Here is an 18941-nt window from a genome sequence, read left to right as displayed (position 1 = left end):
CTCTAATGTTAAAATTAGACTACCATACAGTTTTGGAGGTTTTTTTGAGACAGTGTCTCACTTTTTTGCCCCTGGTAGAGAGCCATGGCATCATAGCTCACAGCAACCTCAAACTCATGGGCTCAAGCAATCCTCTTGCCTCAGCCTCCCACATAGCAGTGACTGTAGGCAGCTGCCACAACACCTGGCTATTTTTAGACACTAGGGCCTCACTCTTGCTCAGGCTGGTCTTGAATTCGTGAGCTCAAGCAATCCACCTGCCTTGGCCTCCGAGAGTGCTAGGATTGTAGGCATGAGCCACCGCACCCACCCCACCATACAGTTTTAACTCTCTATGTAGAAACAACTTTGTTTAATGTTTTTGGAAAGTTGCAAAAATAGTACAGAGAATTCCTACCTATCCTTCCCTGAATGTCCCCCAATGCTAACATCTTATCTAACGTCCCCAAATGTTAACATCTTATCTAACTACAGGACAATGATCAAAACCAGGAAATTAATATTGGTACAATATATATACAATTATATTTATTGGATATATGTTTATATACTGTATATTACACACAAATGTGTGCATATATTTTCTAACAAAATTATTGAGAACCATTGTACGTAATTTGCAGTCATTTGGATTTTCTTTTCATGAAGTTTTGTTTGGGTTGTTGGCCAACTTTTCTCTTGGATTGTCTAATCTTTTTATAATTGAATTTGTAGTTTCCGTATGGTCCTTATTCACTGAGAATTGTTGTTAGGATACAATAATAAACCTGAACGTTTTAGTGCAATTAATGTATTTGATGAGAAATACCTATATTTTACAGAAACAAGGATCAGTGTAGAAAGTGACATTTCTACATTTTTGCAGGTTTCTTTAATGATGGAGGATAAGTGAATCCTCATGCCTGCTTCCTTATTCGATTTGTTTTGATATGGTTTTTGCTTTTCTTTTCTTTTTTTTTTTAATAGAGTCTCTCCCTGTTTCCCAGGCTGGAGTGCAATGGTATAATCCCTACAGCCTCCAACTCCTGGGCTCAAGTGATCCTCCTGCCTCAGCCTCCCACGTAGCTAGCATAGAAGTACAGGTGCGTGCCACCCATGCCCACCTATATGATACAGTTTTTTTTTTTATTTGACTGGTATTCAGTGGTGTCCTGGTACCAGAATTTATTCAGCCATTTTCCTGTTCATGGGCATTCACTTTGTTCCCATTTCTATGGTTTTTGTGTTGGTTTTGTTACCAGACTAATGGTGAAAGGTTCATTTACATGTTAAGGGGGGGAGTGAATGGGAAGTGAAGAAATGGAGGGAGTTAGAAGAGACTAACCCTTTTAGGACTTGAGAGTCTTCGTCTCCTTTGCAAATAGCACCAGAAGTTTTATTATTAACCCTCATTCTTCATCCCTTCATGTGTTCGCCCTCACAGCTTCCGCGGCAGTAACTCTGACTTCTCCCATTGCTTGTTGTTATCTTCAGCGAAACCGCTTACCTGTTACGCTCTCCATCCCTCTTCTCCAGTCTAAATGTGAGAGTCTTAAACTAAAGAATACAGAAAACCACAAACTCGAATCTTCTTTTGTAATTTTAAATGGATTGTACAGACGGCAGTGGGAGGCACGCTCTGTGTCCTTAAAGAATTCTTTCAGTGATGCCTGTGATGCCTCCCTCTTCGTATGTGGTGATGACCTCATTTCCTTCCTTCCTTCCTTCCTTTCTTCCTCCCTCCCTCCCTCCCTTCCTCCTTTCTCTCTCTCTCTTTCTTTTTTTTGAAATAGAGTCTCACTTTGTCTCCCTTGGTAGAGTGCTGTGGCATCATAGGTCACAGCAACTTCCAACTCCTGGGCTTAAGCGATTCTCTTGCCTCAGGCTCCCGAGTATCTGGGACTACAGGTACCCGCCATAACGCCTGACTATTTTTCGAGACAAGGTCTCGAGTGGTGGCTCACACCTGTAATCCTAGCACTTGAGAGGCTGAAGCGGGTGGATCGCCTGAGCTCACAGGTTCGGGATGATTTTCTTGCCTTGCCATCAGGACTAAACTTTCTGTGTCCAGTAGTTGCCCTACTCACTGTGGACAGGGGGAACTCTGGGCATTGGCAAACCTGGATCCAACTTTTGTTGAGCCTCTAACTGCCTGTGCCTGAAAAAGTTATGTCATTTTACTGTCTGGACTGTGATTTCCTCATCTATAAAATGAGGGATTAGGAGTAAGTGATTTTGAAAATTCTTACTTGTTAACCGGGCGTTGTGGCAGGCGCCTGTAATCCCAGCTGCTCAGGAAGCTGAGGCAGGAGAATCGCGGAAGCCCAAGAGCTAGAGGTTGCTGTGAGTCCTGTGACATCATGGCACTCTACCGAAGGCGGTAAAGTGAGACTCTGTCTCTACAAAAAAAAAAAAAAAGAAAGAAAATTCTTACTTGTTCTGGTACATTCCCATTCTGATACTTGTGACAGTGGCACTCATTTGTGGTCAGGGCCACAGGAGCCAAGTATGACCAGGGAGCGTGGCAAAATAAGCTTGCCCACATTGAGATATGGTTTGCAACTCACCAACACAGCGTGCTACTGAGGCCTCCAAGACCTCTTGGCTCAGCCCCATCTCCTAAGCTCTTTTTCCAGGCTGCTTTTTAGGACCCCAGCATTGGTTTATGGATGAGTTAAGGTTCGGAGCTGATCTGGAAAGTCTGGGATTGGGGATGTGGGAGGAAGATATGGAGCCAAAGAGCCCTGAAGAAGTGAGGTGAGGTTATTGCACAGAAAACATCCCTTTACTGTGTGATCGACAGTGCCCCATTCAAGTCGTGCACAAGGACAGGGTGGCTGAATGGCAGGTGGGTTCCTGTATGAGCCCCTAAAATTAGCAGAGGTAGGGCTCCACTCCAAAACTGTGACAGTATCAGCAAGTTAATTAAGAAATCTGCCAGTAACGATGAGAAACCTGGCCCATTGCCCATTCAGATCAGCACCGCTAAAGACGAACTAGAGGGTGTTTGTTGAGAGCTGAGCTAAGTCAGACGGAGAGAACAGCTCCCCAGACCAGCCCTCAAGTCAGATATTCAGAAAATTTCTCTTCTTGCTGCATATGCTCTCAGATCAGATGACATTTCAGTGGAAACGGTGTAGGATTTCCATTTAAGTATCCAATATCACCAGTTTGCATCGTGCCTTTTAATTTTCTTTTAATTCAGCCCACTTATGTTTCATAACATTTAATTCTGAATCTGGTCCTTGTAGGTGGATACTGCCATATTAGGTTTTAGATGCTGAAAGGAACGGTGATGGCAGAAGAAAGGGGAAGGATGTGTAGGGCACTAGTCAGGGAGGTGAGCAAGTGGGGAAAGGAAGAAACTGGGTAGGGAAAAGCAGTTGGGGGAAACGTAGCATGTCCTTCCTGGGAGGTGGACAGCGGGCCCTGGCCAGCTTCTGTTGGGACAGGGGTAGTCCTGTCCCCGCGCCAGGCCTCATACTCAGGGATGAGGAGCATGTGAATGGCATTTTTCTCTGGGCTAAACTGCTGCGTATCTGGCTGCTGGCTGGCCATTTCCACTCAGATGTCCACTGTTCCTTCACAACTAACACGCCTGAAACCTTCCTCCATTTTCCCCTACCCCGTTCCCTGACCCTATCCTGTTTGTAGGCTGTGTCAGAACTGGAGAGATGCGTGAGTGTGGGCAAAGCCACTCCGGGGAGCAGGCCTGGCTTCAGTGTGAGTGTCCCTGGGACGCGCTGCTGTAGCGCTATCCGCGTGACCACCTGGCACAGCAGCGGACATACTCCTTATTGTCACTCGTTGTTATCAAGACTTCAGTTTTGATTGGTAGTGACAGCACACTCTGTTCACACATGCCCACCTGTCATTTGCTTTGATGATTTTTGTCTGGGTCACTATTTGGCGGCTGTGCAGAATATTTTCCAATTACCCTTCTCCATCCTGGGCTCTGCCCCAGGAGGCCGACCTGCTGGGGCTACATCAACAGGTTCCTGTGCACCTGGCTTCGGTTGGAGCCAATGGGGAACACCAGGAGAAAATCAGAGGGAGGAAGGAGAGTGAGACTCTGGTCTTTAGTCTCCTGGGTTCTTACCTGGGAGGCACTTCAGGATCCCTCCAACCAGAGGTCACACACTTGCAGTCATCTTCCTCAAAGCAACTCTTTCCTCCTAAGAGCCAGTACCCTTCTCTCTCCTTGTCCTTGAGCCTAAGGGTCATTCCTCCACTGTTACCAGCCCTGAGTTATTTAATAACCATTAACGATCTCCTGTATTCTACCTCCCCCTCTGTAAACAATCTGATTCCGTTGTGCCATCTGTTTTCTGTTGGAGTGTGAGTGGGGGAGCATTGGAAAACAGGGGCAGGGGGCTTGTAGCCTACAGAATGCCCAGGCTGGCCTGAAACTCCAGGCCTTAGTGATCTTCCACTTGCAAAGTGCTGGGCTTAAAGGTGTAAGCCACCGTATCTGTATTACTATTTGATTAGTGTCTGTCTCCTACAGCAGATGATAAGTTCCATCAGGGCAGAGACCTGGGTGTCAGTTTTTGCTCACTGTGATGTGCTCATCAACTGGCAGAATGCTCAAGTCATACTAAGTGATAGTAAATGCTGCATAATGTGTTGAATAAAGAAATGAGTGGGGGGCAGGAGGAAGGAAGGCTACAAAGAAGGAAGACAGGCCTCTTTAATAAGCAAGCTTGAAGGCAGCCTCAAGCTGGCATTCTTTTTTAGATTCCTGGTATTAGTTGATGGGGCTTTGTGGATCGAGAATAATATTTTTTCTCTCCTTGGAGGAGAGAAGAGGAATACACCTTTTGATTAAGGCCAGGATTTGGTGCTAGCCCAGAGAAATAGCATTAGAGGCCTGGGAGGTCACCTGTGGTTGGCAGCCAGGTAAGCCAAAGCCTCAAAGCCCCTGAGATAGCAGACAACTGAAGTCAGGCCTTCCCTGGCCAGCCCCGGCCAGCCCAGCCTGCCTTTCCTCCTGCCCTAGATGTCAGCACCATGGACAGGACTCCCGGAAGGTGGGTCTGTTGAGACTTCTGGTGGGGCAGAGTACAGGTGATGCCTGTGACCAGGCAGAAGGGAGCTGGCCTGTGTTTCTCCAGTGAGAACTGCTGCTTTGTTCTCTAGCACCTGTGGCACTGGCAGGCTGCAAGGGGATGAATCAAAGGACCTCTCCTCCTACTTCCCTGAGATCAGCCTAGAGAATGCTGGCTGGAGGCCCAGTCATGGGTTTTAGTCTTTAAGTGCTACTTACCATGCAGTGACCCCCTGACCCTAGTGGGAAGACTGGGGTGGGGGAAAGCTGTCTGGTGGAACTCTCTGCAGGGGTCTCCTGCAGCCAGGACTCCTTCAGTTCATGTCTACCTATCATCTCCCCGTCATTCCCAGCAAACATCTGAGCCACGAGGGGTCATGTACACTCCCGAGAAGCAGAAGGAAAGCTGGGGGCTCGCTCTCCTGCCTTCCCCCAGGCCCATCCACACAAAGGGTCAGCACGGGCTGCTCTGTGTCTTAGTGTGACTTGGGCTGTCAGCTTCACAGAGCCAGGGCGGGGACACAGAAGGGGCAGCTTCAGAGCTGCCCCTTGGCATCTTCTCCTGAAGGAAGCACAGGTGAAGAAGAGGGTGCCAGCCAGGATGAAGGCCCATGGCCTGATCTGTGGAAGCCATCCTTGGAGGGCTCAGGGGTTACCGGACAAAACTGCTTGAGAAAGTTGAGGGGCATCCCCTGTCATGGTTCCCTGGAATTGAGCCTCATGGTGTGTGGCATGGTGAGGGCTCACCCCCTCGGACTCTGAACGGCAGCCTTGTCCTACAGGGACAGGTCAGCTGTGCTGCCTGTCAGCTGACATTTCATCTGCCCCCAAAAGGTGACCCTAGAGTCCAGAGAGTTCAGGTTCAGTCCCTGAACCTGCCATAAATGTTCTTGGAGCTGAAAGGGGGAGGATAGAGACCTGCGGACAGGGCTGCTTTAGCACAGCTCAGGGGAACTGGCTGGAACTAAGAGAACTAGTGCCAAAAGGGAGCAGCCCTCCACTACTGCAGAGCACATATTTCTGGGCAGAAAACCCCAGGAGGGATTCTATTACAGAACATCCCAAATGATCTCAACGATGTCACACTCCATACCCACCGTCACCAACATGGAATATAGATCTGCCCCACCTTCCCTTGCCAGGCCTAGAGTTCCCTCACGTCTGTGCTGGGAAACAGTCTGGGAAGAAAGTGTGGTGTAAACTCAACAAAAGGACCGTGAAATGGTCACCCACAGAACCATGCTTTGAATTGCAATGTGAGCACTTCAGTGAGACATGCGAGGGTGATCCGCGGGGACAGCAAGCGCTTAACCTGTCTCTGCACCGTCAGCACCGCCACACCCAGGTCTTCCACTTCCAGACCTCTGCCTCTTCTTTCCAGCCTACTTCTTTTTAAAGCTCCCCCTGTATGAACAAGGGCCAAGCGTAAGTACAACCTCCACATAGCACATTTTTCTTTGTTTTCTCCAACTATGATTTTTGTGGGGTGGGGATGTCTATTTTATTCTCTAGTGTGCTAAGTGTCCTAGCTGGGTTTGCTGGAGTGATCGCTGGTCTGGGAACAAGTCTTCTGCTAATTATTGGAGGCCTGGTGACGATCCCGAGCGCAGGGCGATTCACCTTTCAGTGTGCAGGAGCTGGATGTTCTGTTTCATTAGAACAACTGACTTTGGATTCAAAAGATAAAGGGGTCAGGACCTCTCAGGAGGGATGCCTTGGGAAGGATGGTGCTGCCACTTCTGAGACAGGAGGCAGAGGAGAGCTGAGCTGGGGCTCAGGCAGGAGGCACTTACTACAGAGGGTCACCCCAGCCTGGGTCTTGGCTCATTCATGTGCTTCTGCTTTTGACTTGATGCCAAAACAAATACTTCTACTTCCCAAGGCTTCTAAACCTCCACTTCCACTTGTAGAGGGTGTGATGTAAGTTTGAAATTTAACATGCCCTCAAAAATGCTTACAGCTGAACCTGATATTACATGCATTTAAAGTTCGTCATTCTTTCCCACCTACACACACACACACACACACACACACACACACACACTGCACCCCACCAAAGACCCTCTGGTCAATGAGGATACCTCGGCCAGTGAAATCACTTTTACAAAGTCTGTCTTCGAAAAAGCATGCTTGACCTGGTACGGTACAGAGCTCTCAGGCTCCATCTTGGGAGCTTTGACTGTGCTCGAGACATCCCTCAGAGCATCGTTCTGGTAAGTGGGTTGCTCAGGACACTCATGGTCATGTCTCCTGCAGCAACTGATGCAGTTTTTGGACTTCTCCAGGACATCAGATCTGGGGCAGGTAAAGATCCAGCCCCCTGCACCTTCATGGTCCTGGGAAATAAAAACAAAAGTAAGACGGTACCACAGGAAAGTAGTGTGTGCCCTCATGCAGGTGTATGCATGTTTCCCGCAAAGAAATTTCTAGAAGAAATTCTCTGAGGGGCTATTTCACCTTTTGAAATGGATATAAGGCAGGCCGGGCATGGTGGTTCACACCTGTAATCCTATCACTCTGGGAGGCTGAGGCAGGTGGATTGCTTGAGCTCTCAAGTTCGGGACCAGCCTGAGCCAAAAATCGAGACCATGTCTCTACTAAAAAAAAAAAAAGAAAAAGAAAAACTGAGGCAAGAGGATCGCTTAAGCCTGAGTTGGAGATTGCTGTGAGCTATGACACCATGGCACTCTACCCAACAATAGCTTGAGACTCTGTCTAAAAAAAAACAAGAAAAGAAAAGAAAGTGAGATTAAAATGGATAAAAGCCTTCTAAAATTTAGAGAAAAGCCAGTCCTGTGACTTCCCTGATGGCAATGGCAGTGGTAGCTCCTGCTTTGGGGGTCTGCACATCAAGCGGCCACACTATCAATCCTGAGCTCAGGCAGAGAAGACCTGGGCTGGCCTGTTCTTCCAGGGATCCCTGCTGTTTAACAGCCGAGCCTCCGACAGTGGAAGGAGGATATTGAGGCCCATCGTTTTATGGACAAAGACCTGGCCCAAGAGATCAAAGACACAATATAATGGCTGAGATATGCTGAGTAACCTTGAGTAGTAATCTGAGTCAAGTCTGGTTGCTATTGGCTGTGTACCTCTTGTGCCCACCAGACACTGTGTGGCAGGGGAGTGGTGAGCAGTGAGACTTGGAGAACACAAATCTCAAAGGGCATTAGAGAACATGCCAAGGATTAGTTTCACTTTATCGTCAGGGCATGAGGGAGTCAGGAAGAGTCTTCAAAAGGGAAGGACATGACCAGATTAGTTTTTTAAGATGTGCATGGTGGCATGCTGGCACCTGATTGCTGTGCATAAAATCAGCTGGAGGAAGAAAATAGGGTGTGATGTGACACGGGGAAGACCAGCATAGAATTGAGAGAAGAACAAAGAAGTGGCCGAGACGGGATTAATAGAGTTGCTACCATTAGAGAGAATTGGACACACACGAAAAATATGTAGAAGGCAAATTTGGTAGCATATGGAAACAATTGCGTATGGTGGACCAGTTGACAGGCTGTGCCCAGGCTGTGGCGGGTGGGTTGTGGATGTCCGGGTCATTCACTGAGACAAGGAAACTGATCACATGGGTTCCCTCCTTCTCGGGGCCTTACTTTCTTCTATAGTTCCTTTCAGCTTCATAGTCTAGATTTCTACTTTCCAGGAAGAATTTGTCTGCAAGAAGGCAGAGGTGAAAAAAGGGCGAGGAAATAAACACTAGCAGGCCCTGAGGTCAGCCCTTGAACATCTTGTCAGGCTGGCATTCAGTGGAGGACGGAGGACAGGTGGGTCTGGTCAAACCACTGCTGGGAACCATCTGTGTGCCTCGCAGGAGAGGCAGTGGGCTGCTCTTCAATGTGCAGCCGGGGGCCCCGATACTGCTCAGCCCCCTTAGAAGTGACTGAAGAGAAGATGAAGATGCAGCTGTGTGCAAGATGTATTTAGGTCAAACTCCTACAGAGAAGAATTGAGCAAAAAAAAATTAGAATTAAAACAGGACAGAGGCCAAAACCACTATTCTCTTTTTACAAAGCCCATCCTAGGAATTCCGTATATGCAATAACTTAAGAGTGTCTCTGGTCCTGGCTGCCACACTTCTCAGCTGAAGCTGATTCAGGAAGAGGAGCTGGAGCTGCACTCTGCACTCTGCTTTCTGGGAGGGCATGCAGGAGCCGGAAGGACATGGAGAGCTGGGAGGACATGCAGGAACCGAGAGGACATGGAGAGCTGGGAGGACATGCAGAGACAGGAGGACTTGGAGAGCTGGGAGGACATGCAGAGCTGGGAGGACATGGAGAGCCAGGAGGACATGGAGAGCCGGGAGGACATGGAGAGCTGGGAGGACATGCAGAGCTGGGAGGACATGCAGAGCCGGGAGGACATGGAGAGCCGGGAGGACATGCCAAGCCGGGAGGACATGGAGAGCCAGGAGGACATGCAGAGCCAGGAGGATATGGAGAGCCGGGAGGACATGCAGAGCCGGGAGGACATGGAGAGCTGGGAGGACATGCAGGAGCCAGGAGGACATGGAGCGCCGGGAGGACATGGAGAGCCGAGAGGACATGGAGAGCTGGGAGGACATGCAGAGCCGGGAGGACATGCAGAGCCGGGAGGACATGGAGAGCTGGGAGGACATGCAGAGCCGGGAGGACATGGAGAGCCGGGAGGACATGCCAAGCCGGGAGGACATGGAGAGCCGGGAGGACATGCAGAGCTGGGAGGACATGCAAAGCCGGGAGGACATGGAGAGCTGGGAGGACATGGAGAGCTGGGAGGACATGCAGAGCTGGGAGGACATGGAGAACTGGGAGGATATGCAGGAGCCGGGAGGACATGGAGAGCTGGGAGGACATGCAGAGCTGGGAGGACATGCAGGAGCCGGGAGGACATGGAGAGCTGAGAGGACATGCAGGAGCCGGGAGGACATGCAGAGATGGGAGGACATGGAGAGCTGAGAGGACATGGAGAGCTGGGAGGACATGCAGGAGCCAGGAGGACATGGAGCGCCGGGAGGACATGGAGAGCTGGGAGGACATGCAGAGCTGGGAGGACATGCAGAGCTGGGAGGACATGCAGAGCCGGGAGGACATGCCGAGCCGGGAGGACATGCAGAGCCGGGAGGACATACAGGAGCAGGCACTCCAAAGACGGGGCTCCACCCCGCCCAGCCACATTCACTCTCTGGATGGTGAGGGACTGGTGCCAGCGTGCCACTATGTCATACATTGGGACAGTGCCGTGAAGGGTCAGACCTTGGCATCCTCCTTGCGATCTGGTCCTCATGTGGCATTGAAGGAGGCAGCATGTCAGGAAGACACACTCTGATTCTGTTCCTTCTGTGCCACGTGACCACAGTCACTACTGGAGAACTCTCCACGATCCAGTGGCTCCTTTCGTCTTGAGGTGTCCAGAACATGTATATATTTCAGTCACAAATGCAGGTGGACAAAAAGTAAAAACCATTCATTTTTATATGAGCCTCCATTCTGCTGGGGTGGTGGCAGGTCTTGCCGCTCATGGGATTGATGTTCCAGAGGACTTGGGTAGTGCCAAGACCTTAGAGAAGGTCCCCAGTCCTCATAGGTGTCCCCGAGGTGTCTGTCATCTGTGTTCACATGTGTCCCTTCAGGGCCATCAGCCATCCTGACCACCTCTCACTCAGGCTTGAGGACCCAGGAATTGTTCAGCAGCTTCAGCATCCTCTAGGGCTCTGTCTGTGGCCCTGGCTACCTGGACTCATCACACAGATGTCCCTTCTCTGGGGTCTTCTGTCTCATCTAGACTGTCACCCAGGTTGTGGAGCACAGGCTCCAGGGGGGACACCAACACCTTGCTGTCTCCATTTTCCCTCTCACTGTTCACCCCTCCTCCACCTGCCAACCTAGTACCTGCAGGGAGAAGCCCTGTCTCCATAAACAGTGCGATTGCCAAGGCGTCTGACACTAGATTTTGCCTTTGCCCTGCCACACTCCTCCTCTGAGGCCACGATCCCAGGCCTCACTTTCTTCTAAGAGAAAGGAAGGTAGGAAAGAGGAAAATACTTGCAAGAAATTAGTTGTAATTTCTAAACATCATTGTTCCTCAGTCTTCTTCCTAGTAAGTCTTGCATCCCTGCAGAGAAGGGGAAACGGGGCTCTGCCCAAACTGAGTCTCTCTGGTCGCTGGCTGTCCCACTCACACTCCAGCTCTGGGATGAGACTTTCCTGGGACCTCTCAGGACAATGAAGGAAGCCTGAACACTGGGCAGGATTCTGTCCTCCTTCCTGGCCTGGTGCCCGCCCCTCTGCCCTCTCTCACTCTCTCCCACCTTGCTGTGGGTTCACATTCCTCCCCAGTCAGTCTGCACTGGCCTGGCCCCCTGGCTGTTTGCTGCATACTGGGGACCCTTAGTCTCAGCTGATAAGCTAGAGGTGCCCCCACCTGATCACCAGCGACACCACTGTCTCTAGGCAAGAGTGTCTGTTGTCCAACCAAGGAGTCCATCTGCCTGTCACCTAAGCCGATCAACAGAGAGGTGGATGAAAGATCAATAGGTTGACTTTTATTTTCAGAAAATTCAGCAATTCTGGAGAACAGCAAGGCTACTCCTCGGAGATCTGCTCTTCTTTGTTACGGTCATACTCTCACAGTGAAAGCAAGCAGCAGCTTTGTTATTATTCATCATAGTATAGGTGAAACAGATTGTCCTTCATAGATTACAAGGTTACACAGCATCTCCCTATCTTCAATAGTTATATCTTCAAAGCATTCTGACTCTAGATTAAATCTATAGTTAGTCACTACTTTATTAAGGGCATTACTCAGTGTACTTTGTACACTGGGTCCTTCACTGGGACCATGGTCCTTGGAGCATCCAGTCTCTTACCTTTATCTATAACAGAAGGTCTCATACATGAACAAACCACCCCAGATGGCGGCTCACTGGCTCACGTGGCCCCAGCCGTGCTAGTCCAGCAGTGCCCTGCCTATAATGGTTATTTAGGATATCAGGGGCCGCCATCGGGTTGGTTCTTTTAGAAATTCCCAGTTTGGGGCGGCACCTGTGGCTCAAAGGGGTAGGGCGCCGGCCCCATATGCCAGAGGTGGTGGGTTCAAACCCAGCCCTGGCCAAAAACCGCAAAAAAAAAATTCCCAGTTTGGCATAGAAGGCTTAAAAATTGTCCTTCATGCCCTTCTCTTTCTAGATATTTTTCTGGGAAATCAGGAATTAATTTGGTTCACAGCCTCTAGCAGTCTCCACCCTGCCAAAGGCCCTGGGTCTGCTGAAGGCATGTGCGGAGTTCCGGGGGACACTGTCCCGGGAAGCCCGGAGGCATACGCTGAACCCGGAGGTACCAGATGGACACCATTCTGCCAGGTCCCCATTGCCACAACAGCATGACTATTTCCACTGGGGACCAATCGCTGCTGAAGACGTGCTGTTTTTGAGGGGTCTCCACCAAGGGAGTGAGTCCCTACACTGAAGGGCAGGACTCTCAGTCTCCAAAACCAGGGGTGTGGAAAATTAATCCTTGCTCTTAAACTCAAAAAATACAGGTTCCTGTCAGCTTCCCTTGAAGGTTGTCCTATGGGACAGGTGGGGAGAAAAGAGGAAAACATGCATTGATAGTTCAAAATTAATGTCCACCAACGCCCCTACGCTCCTGTTTGTGGGAGGCAGCAGATAATCATCTTCCTGGTTTGTGATTAGCAGGGGAGGCAGAGGTGGAAACTGCCTCTTGGGCAGCCAGTGACGAATACAAAGCAGATTCACGCCACCATCGTGGTTTTCACTGACCACGCAGCTGCTCCTGTTACTGCACAGGATTTGCATGGGCAAACAAATGTGCTGACTCTTCCACCCAGGACGCTCCCTGTCATGGTCACTGCGGGGAGTGACCGCCTCCTGCATCCTTCCCCTCCCTTTCCTCTGGGAGAGCTGCCCCTTCCCCAGTCTATGTGCTCCATGGGGAGCTGCTGCTCACAGGAGCCCACTGCCCACTCAGTCCCTGGTGGCTGCCTGCAATCGTGGGCATGTAGTCCAGCCAATCAGCTCCTGTCTTCTTGGAATTTGACTTTTGAGTGATGGCAAAAGGAAGAGAAGATGGATGGATCTAAGTCACCTGAAAGTAATATCCAAGAGAGAAACTCGCAGATTCCTGCCCCATGAGCTTTAGAGCCACCATCTCCATCCTTCCCAATGCCTTGTTCAGCTCATTCCACCATGAGTGGGAAGGGGGTAATCTCCAGAGAGCGCAGGAATTCCACCACCTTGACCAATCAACTTGTTCTGCAGCCTTTGCAGGGAGGCCCGTGGCTACTAGGCTGGCTACATGTAGCCCCTAGCAGAGGAACTCAAGTGAACTCTCCTCACTGCCAAGCTACAATCCTCATCCCAGGAGGAGCCATAGCTTCGTTACCATAAGATGAGACCTGGGTAGGTCAGGGAGACTATGTCCCTACACACAAGGACACATCTTCTTTCTCTGGAGACACTGCTTTGCAGAATACCACCCTGCTCTCCTCACTTGCTGCAAATGATTAGAACTCCTACTGCTTGACATCTGCATTCTTTTTCATGGAGAGTCATTACTTGCCTGATTAACAAGTCCTGATGTTTGGGGGGACCCTGTGAGCTCCCCGTATTCTCCAGATACATGCCCAGAGTTTGCTTGAGCTGGTCAGAGTCAGTGTCTCTAGCCTATAACCAAGAAGCCCGGCTCATATCCTCTGGTTACACCTATCAGGTGCCCTATGATTTCCAATTTCTCTGACATGCAGGCAGAAGCTGGGGGACACGAGGGTTGCCAAGAAATCCTCTAGGCTACTGCCCTCTGATGTGGGTAATGAGCTGACAAAGCTGGCTGCAGGCTGGTGCTCAGGCCCTGGTGAACATGAAAGGGGCACGCCCTCGGACACCTTCAGAGTGAGAGGCCACGCCAGCTGTGTCTCTACATAAGAATTCATTCCCACTTCCCCAGGCGCTGCTCTGTCCTGCTCACCCTCTACTCTGAGACTCAGTGACCAGTGTGGGGAACCCTAGTAGGCCACACAGAAGAGCTAGAATCCTGAAGACACCAGAGCTGGCCATAAGACCTGCCTCTGCTGAGAAGGAGCAGCTTGGAGCAGCAGTGAAATTTTGGCAACCCATTCATTTTCCAACTTTGGAATCTGCCTGATTATATTACAGTACTGATTTTCAACCCTACATACTCATTAAAATAATCTGGGATTTAAAAAGAAAGCTGCTGCTATGTGTATGGGGCCAATGAAGTCAGAACCTCGCGGGGGCAGGGGGCAGGGTAAAGCAATAAGTGGCAAGAGAATCCTTGGGCTGGGACTTCCCACTCATTGAACACGGAGGAGCTGATCCCAAAGCGTTGGTAGGAAATCCCCCCGGCTCTACGTCCTGGCCCCGGGGAGCAGTTTGTTGGTGCCTCTCTCTGAATTTCTCTTCTGAGTCTGCTTGCTCTTGCCTGGGGTCCTCTGCCACTGTCCTGAACATTTGCTTTTGGTTCCTGCCTTTTCTAAATGAAGCTTTGCTAAGATGGATTGGGTGACTTTGCTCCATAAGCTGACTTCAGACCTCAGTTCCACACTTACCATCGCTTCCTGGTATCCATGCCAGGCTTCCAGGACCCCACCTGGATATTTATTATTCCCTGGACCCTGCTTGTTCACCAGAAGAACTCGCAAACACAGAGACACAGACAAGCTGAAGGGTTAGCAGAAGCAGTTACACAAGAGCAGAGGTAGGAGATTATAAACGGCAAATTGCCTATTATGTTTCCTGCTGAATGGCCCTAGAGGAGCATCTGCACTCAAGGGATTTGGACAGGCAATCCCAGGTTGCGAGTAAGAGATAGGCTCTATAGGTTTGTTCTTAAGTTGAATTTGTATGTAAGTTGGAACAGGTACATTCACCAACTAACCTGTAATAGCCTTCCTTCATAAGTGCAAATTGTTAGTCAGAAATGTCTGTAGTATGTTTAGAACCAAAAGAGAAAAGCAAAGCTGATATCAATTGAAGAGGAGAAAATATAGAATTTAAAAACTACTTAGTTATAGTAGTTTCTATTTACTTAAATCATAACTACATTGTATATTATTCAAGGCTAACTAAAGATGAAAAATTACATGCTAAGGGTTTTAAAAATTGAGTTTTTATTTTTAAACCCATACTATGTTAACTATGGACTTTGGGTGATAATGGTGACTTTTCACTCGTTTTTGCTGTGAAACTAAAAATTTCTCCTTAAAAAGTCTGTTAAAACATAAGTTTTTGGGGTGGCGCCTGTGGCTCAGCGGGTAGGGCGCCGGTCCCATGTGCCGGAGGTGGCGGGTTCAAACCCAGCCCCGGCCAAGAAAAAAAAAAACATAAGTTTTTGGAATGGTGTTTTAGAACAGCAATCGGCAAACTTTTTCTGTAAAGGGCCATGTGGTAAATTATTTTAGGTTTTGTGGTCCTGTCACAACTGTTCATCTCTGCTGGCATAGCACAAAAGCAGCCATGAAATTATGTAAATGAATGGGCATGGGCGTGCTCCAATAAAAATTTATTTACAAACATAGGCAGTGGGCCAGATTTGACCCCTGAGCCATAGTTTACCACCCACTTTCTGTAAGCTGAGATTCAATTAAGGACGAAGGTGAAAATTATAGCCCATGGGGCGGCCTCTGTGGCTCGAGGAGTAGGGCGCCAGCCCCATATACTGGAGGTGGCAGGTTCAAACCTGGCCCTGGCTAAAAAATGCAAAAAAAAATTATAGCCCATGAAGACATAAGTCAAGCATTATAATTCACTTAAGGCAGATTTCCCAAGCTGTACATATCAAAATTTGAAGTAAATAATCTTGCAAATACAAATCTGAAATTCCACAACTCCTTTTCTGGCGAAACAAGCCAAAACTCTAAGAAGCTATTTGGAAACCCCACCCTTCATGGCTAATGATGATTTCTTGACCTTTCAGATCAAGAATATGTCAAGTTGGGTATTCATTTGAATGAAACTTCATACAGACAAATGGCCTTTAAATTGTTTCCCTGATGATTATATCAATGTGCACAGCTATGATTTAATAAAAAAAGAAAGAAAAAAAAATAATAAATTGTTTCCCCAGTATCCTCTTGGTTTTTGTCACATTTTAGACAAATATTTGTGTTGTGGGAAAATACACTGAGGTTGTCAGCATTGTTTATTTATTTATTCATTTATTTATTTATATTTGAGACTGGATCTCTCTGTGTCACCCAGGCTGGGATGCAGTGGCACATTATAGCTCACTGTAACCTCTAATTCCTGGGCTCAATTGATTTCCCTGCTTTAACCCCCCAAAGTGCTGGGATAACAGGTGTGAGCTACCCTGCTCAGCTATTTATTTTTTTTTTTTAATTTAAGTTATTTTTGATGCTCTTGGAGTTCAACAATCATTGCTGGTAAAGGGTAAAAAAAAAAAAGCCAAGTGCTTTGTAAGTAATTCTACACAAAAAGAACTGTCTAGGGTCAGATGTCAAAGTGTAAGTTTGTAGATTGTTTTTTCTGGTTGCCAATAACAACAACAACAACAAAATCAAATTGGCATAAGCGAAAAAGAAAATTTACTTACAGATGCATACAGCTTGATGGGTCCAAATAGCACTGAGATCCAGACTGCCCTGTCTCGGCTCAATTCTCCATGTTTGCCTTTGTGTCATGGGGAGAGGACTCCACAGAGCTATAGGGAAGCATCTTCCAGGTTCAAGCAAAAAAGAGAGAATCCCTGTCTCCCCAGAGTGCCAGCACACGTCTCTGCATCTCATCAGCTCTCGGGGCCGCGGCCTGGAGACTGCGGTTCTCTAAACGCACCCACCCTCCTTGGATCTGGCAGTTCCAGAGGTGGAGATAACTGTGCCTCAAGCACATGGAGTCATTGCTGCAGATCAGGACGGTTGTCCAGAGGAAAACGAGAGAATGGATTCTTCAGTGGCAAAACCAAGAGCTGCCACCTATAGCTTAGTGACTTACTATTGACAAACTCTGCTGGCTCCTTCCATCTTGTTGTGAGATGCGATTTGCCCCATGGTTGTCTCCTGGCAAACACCTTCCTACAAGAGCCAAATACCGATGTATCTGACCTCAACAGTGAAAAGGTCTAGGCCAAGCCTTGCTGCTTAGCCCACCCCGCACGTAAAGCTAATGCATCCAAAAGGGCTGTCGCGTGTCATCTATGGGGAGGGCCCTTGGCTTTCTTCCTCCACAGTGCATAGCACCTAAGGAACTGCTTCAGATTTGGGATTATACATTTGTACGCTGTCTTAGTTCTAACTACTGTAACAAAATACCATAGACTGGGTGGCTATGGATAGCAGAGGTTTATTCCTCACAGTCTGGAAGCTGGAAATCTGAGATCAGGGTGCCAGCATCGTCTGGTGGGGGTCCCTTTGCAGGTTACAGACTGCCGACTGTGTCACATGGTGGGAAGCGGATGGGAGAGCAGATGGGGTCTCTTCTAAGGACCCTGATCCAATTCATGAGGGCCTCACTCTCAGGACCTAAGACATCTCAAAGGCCCCACTTCCTAATATAATCACATTGGGGTTTAGGACTACAACGTATGAATTTGGGGGGGGGGTGTGTGTGCAAACATTCAATCCATTGCCTATGTGAAAATACAATGGAAGCATTTTGACTCCTCCCAGTGTTTGTGGAAAGATCATGGTCTCCCAGAGGGATCACCTATTCTGAAATGCCCCTTGTTCCTTGACTAACTACTAGAACTAGATTTCTATCACTGGCAACACCAGAGTCATAAATAAGCTCGTGTGACTGTGTGAATGCACACTGTCGCCTCACAGCCGTGTGTGCAGGGGTGGCAGGATGACTTCAGCTGGGGAAGGATGGTGAAGCCACCAGCTAGGCAGCAGAGACCGAGAGAGAGCCATGAGGGACGCGGTGGCTTTAGAGTAAGAGAGGGTGGCAGAGGCCAGGCCGGGCCACTGATGAAACCACAATCTGCAGAAATGACTTCTGAAAGGGGAAGATAGAGGGGCAGGAGCGCCAGCCTGGCTGGCGGGGTGAGGACTGGGAAGGACAGCAGAGGTGACCACGAGCCAAAGTGTGAATACAGAGAGGACTTGTAGAGAGAACCAGGTGAGACAGGAGTGGTAGGCCTCAAGGAGAGGACTTGAGGATGAAGAAGGGGAAGGTTCTAGAACACACCAGACAGTGACCAAATGACATAGGTAGCTGGACACTGTCTTTAAGACTTCACTCAGTTGCATGCAGCTAGCCCTGCCCCCTTTTACCTCATGCTCCAGGGGACTTAAACCAGAACCCTGAGAATGGGTGAGCAGGGGAGGGCGCAGAGCTGAGAGAGGCAGGATCATACATGTGGAGAGGGCAGGTCTTTGAGAAATCCCCTCTTCCACATCACCCTTAAAGGTGACAGGGACAAGCAGTATCAGACATGAACGCAGGTGTGCCCATGCTGGCAGGTCTGTGAGTGGTGGATCATGGCAGGTCCTGGCCCGGGGGACTGCACACCTGCCATATTCAGGGGACTTTGCTGCCTTCCTGTCGCTCAGCAGGCTCCCTTTTACTTCGGAGGTGAACTTGGGGCCCTGGACACCGTCACTGAAGGAGCCACGTTTCCATGGTGCCTGTGCTTACTGAGTCTGAATCTGAAGCTACACGGAGCCCTTCCATCTTCAGACCCAGAAGGTGGGATGTCTCCATAGCTGGCACCCCACGGTCTGTGGTCTGTGACTGCCTGGGTTTGAATCTCAGCTTCTGCATTTGCTGTGAACCTTGGGCAAAGTGTAACCCATTAACACCTGAACTTGTAGGTCTGTAAGCTGCCAATGCTAGGTTTGTCGTGAAGATGAGAGGAGAGGACACTAAACAGAGGCACAGGGCACGTAGTTAGGTGTTCAGGAAGCGTCAGCTACTTAGTGGCTTCGGACTCTG

This window comes from Nycticebus coucang, chromosome 11 (genome assembly GCF_027406575.1).
Source record: "Nycticebus coucang isolate mNycCou1 chromosome 11, mNycCou1.pri, whole genome shotgun sequence".
Classification (NCBI taxonomy): domain Eukaryota; kingdom Metazoa; phylum Chordata; class Mammalia; order Primates; family Lorisidae; genus Nycticebus; species Nycticebus coucang.
This window is presented reverse-complemented; position numbering follows the sequence as displayed.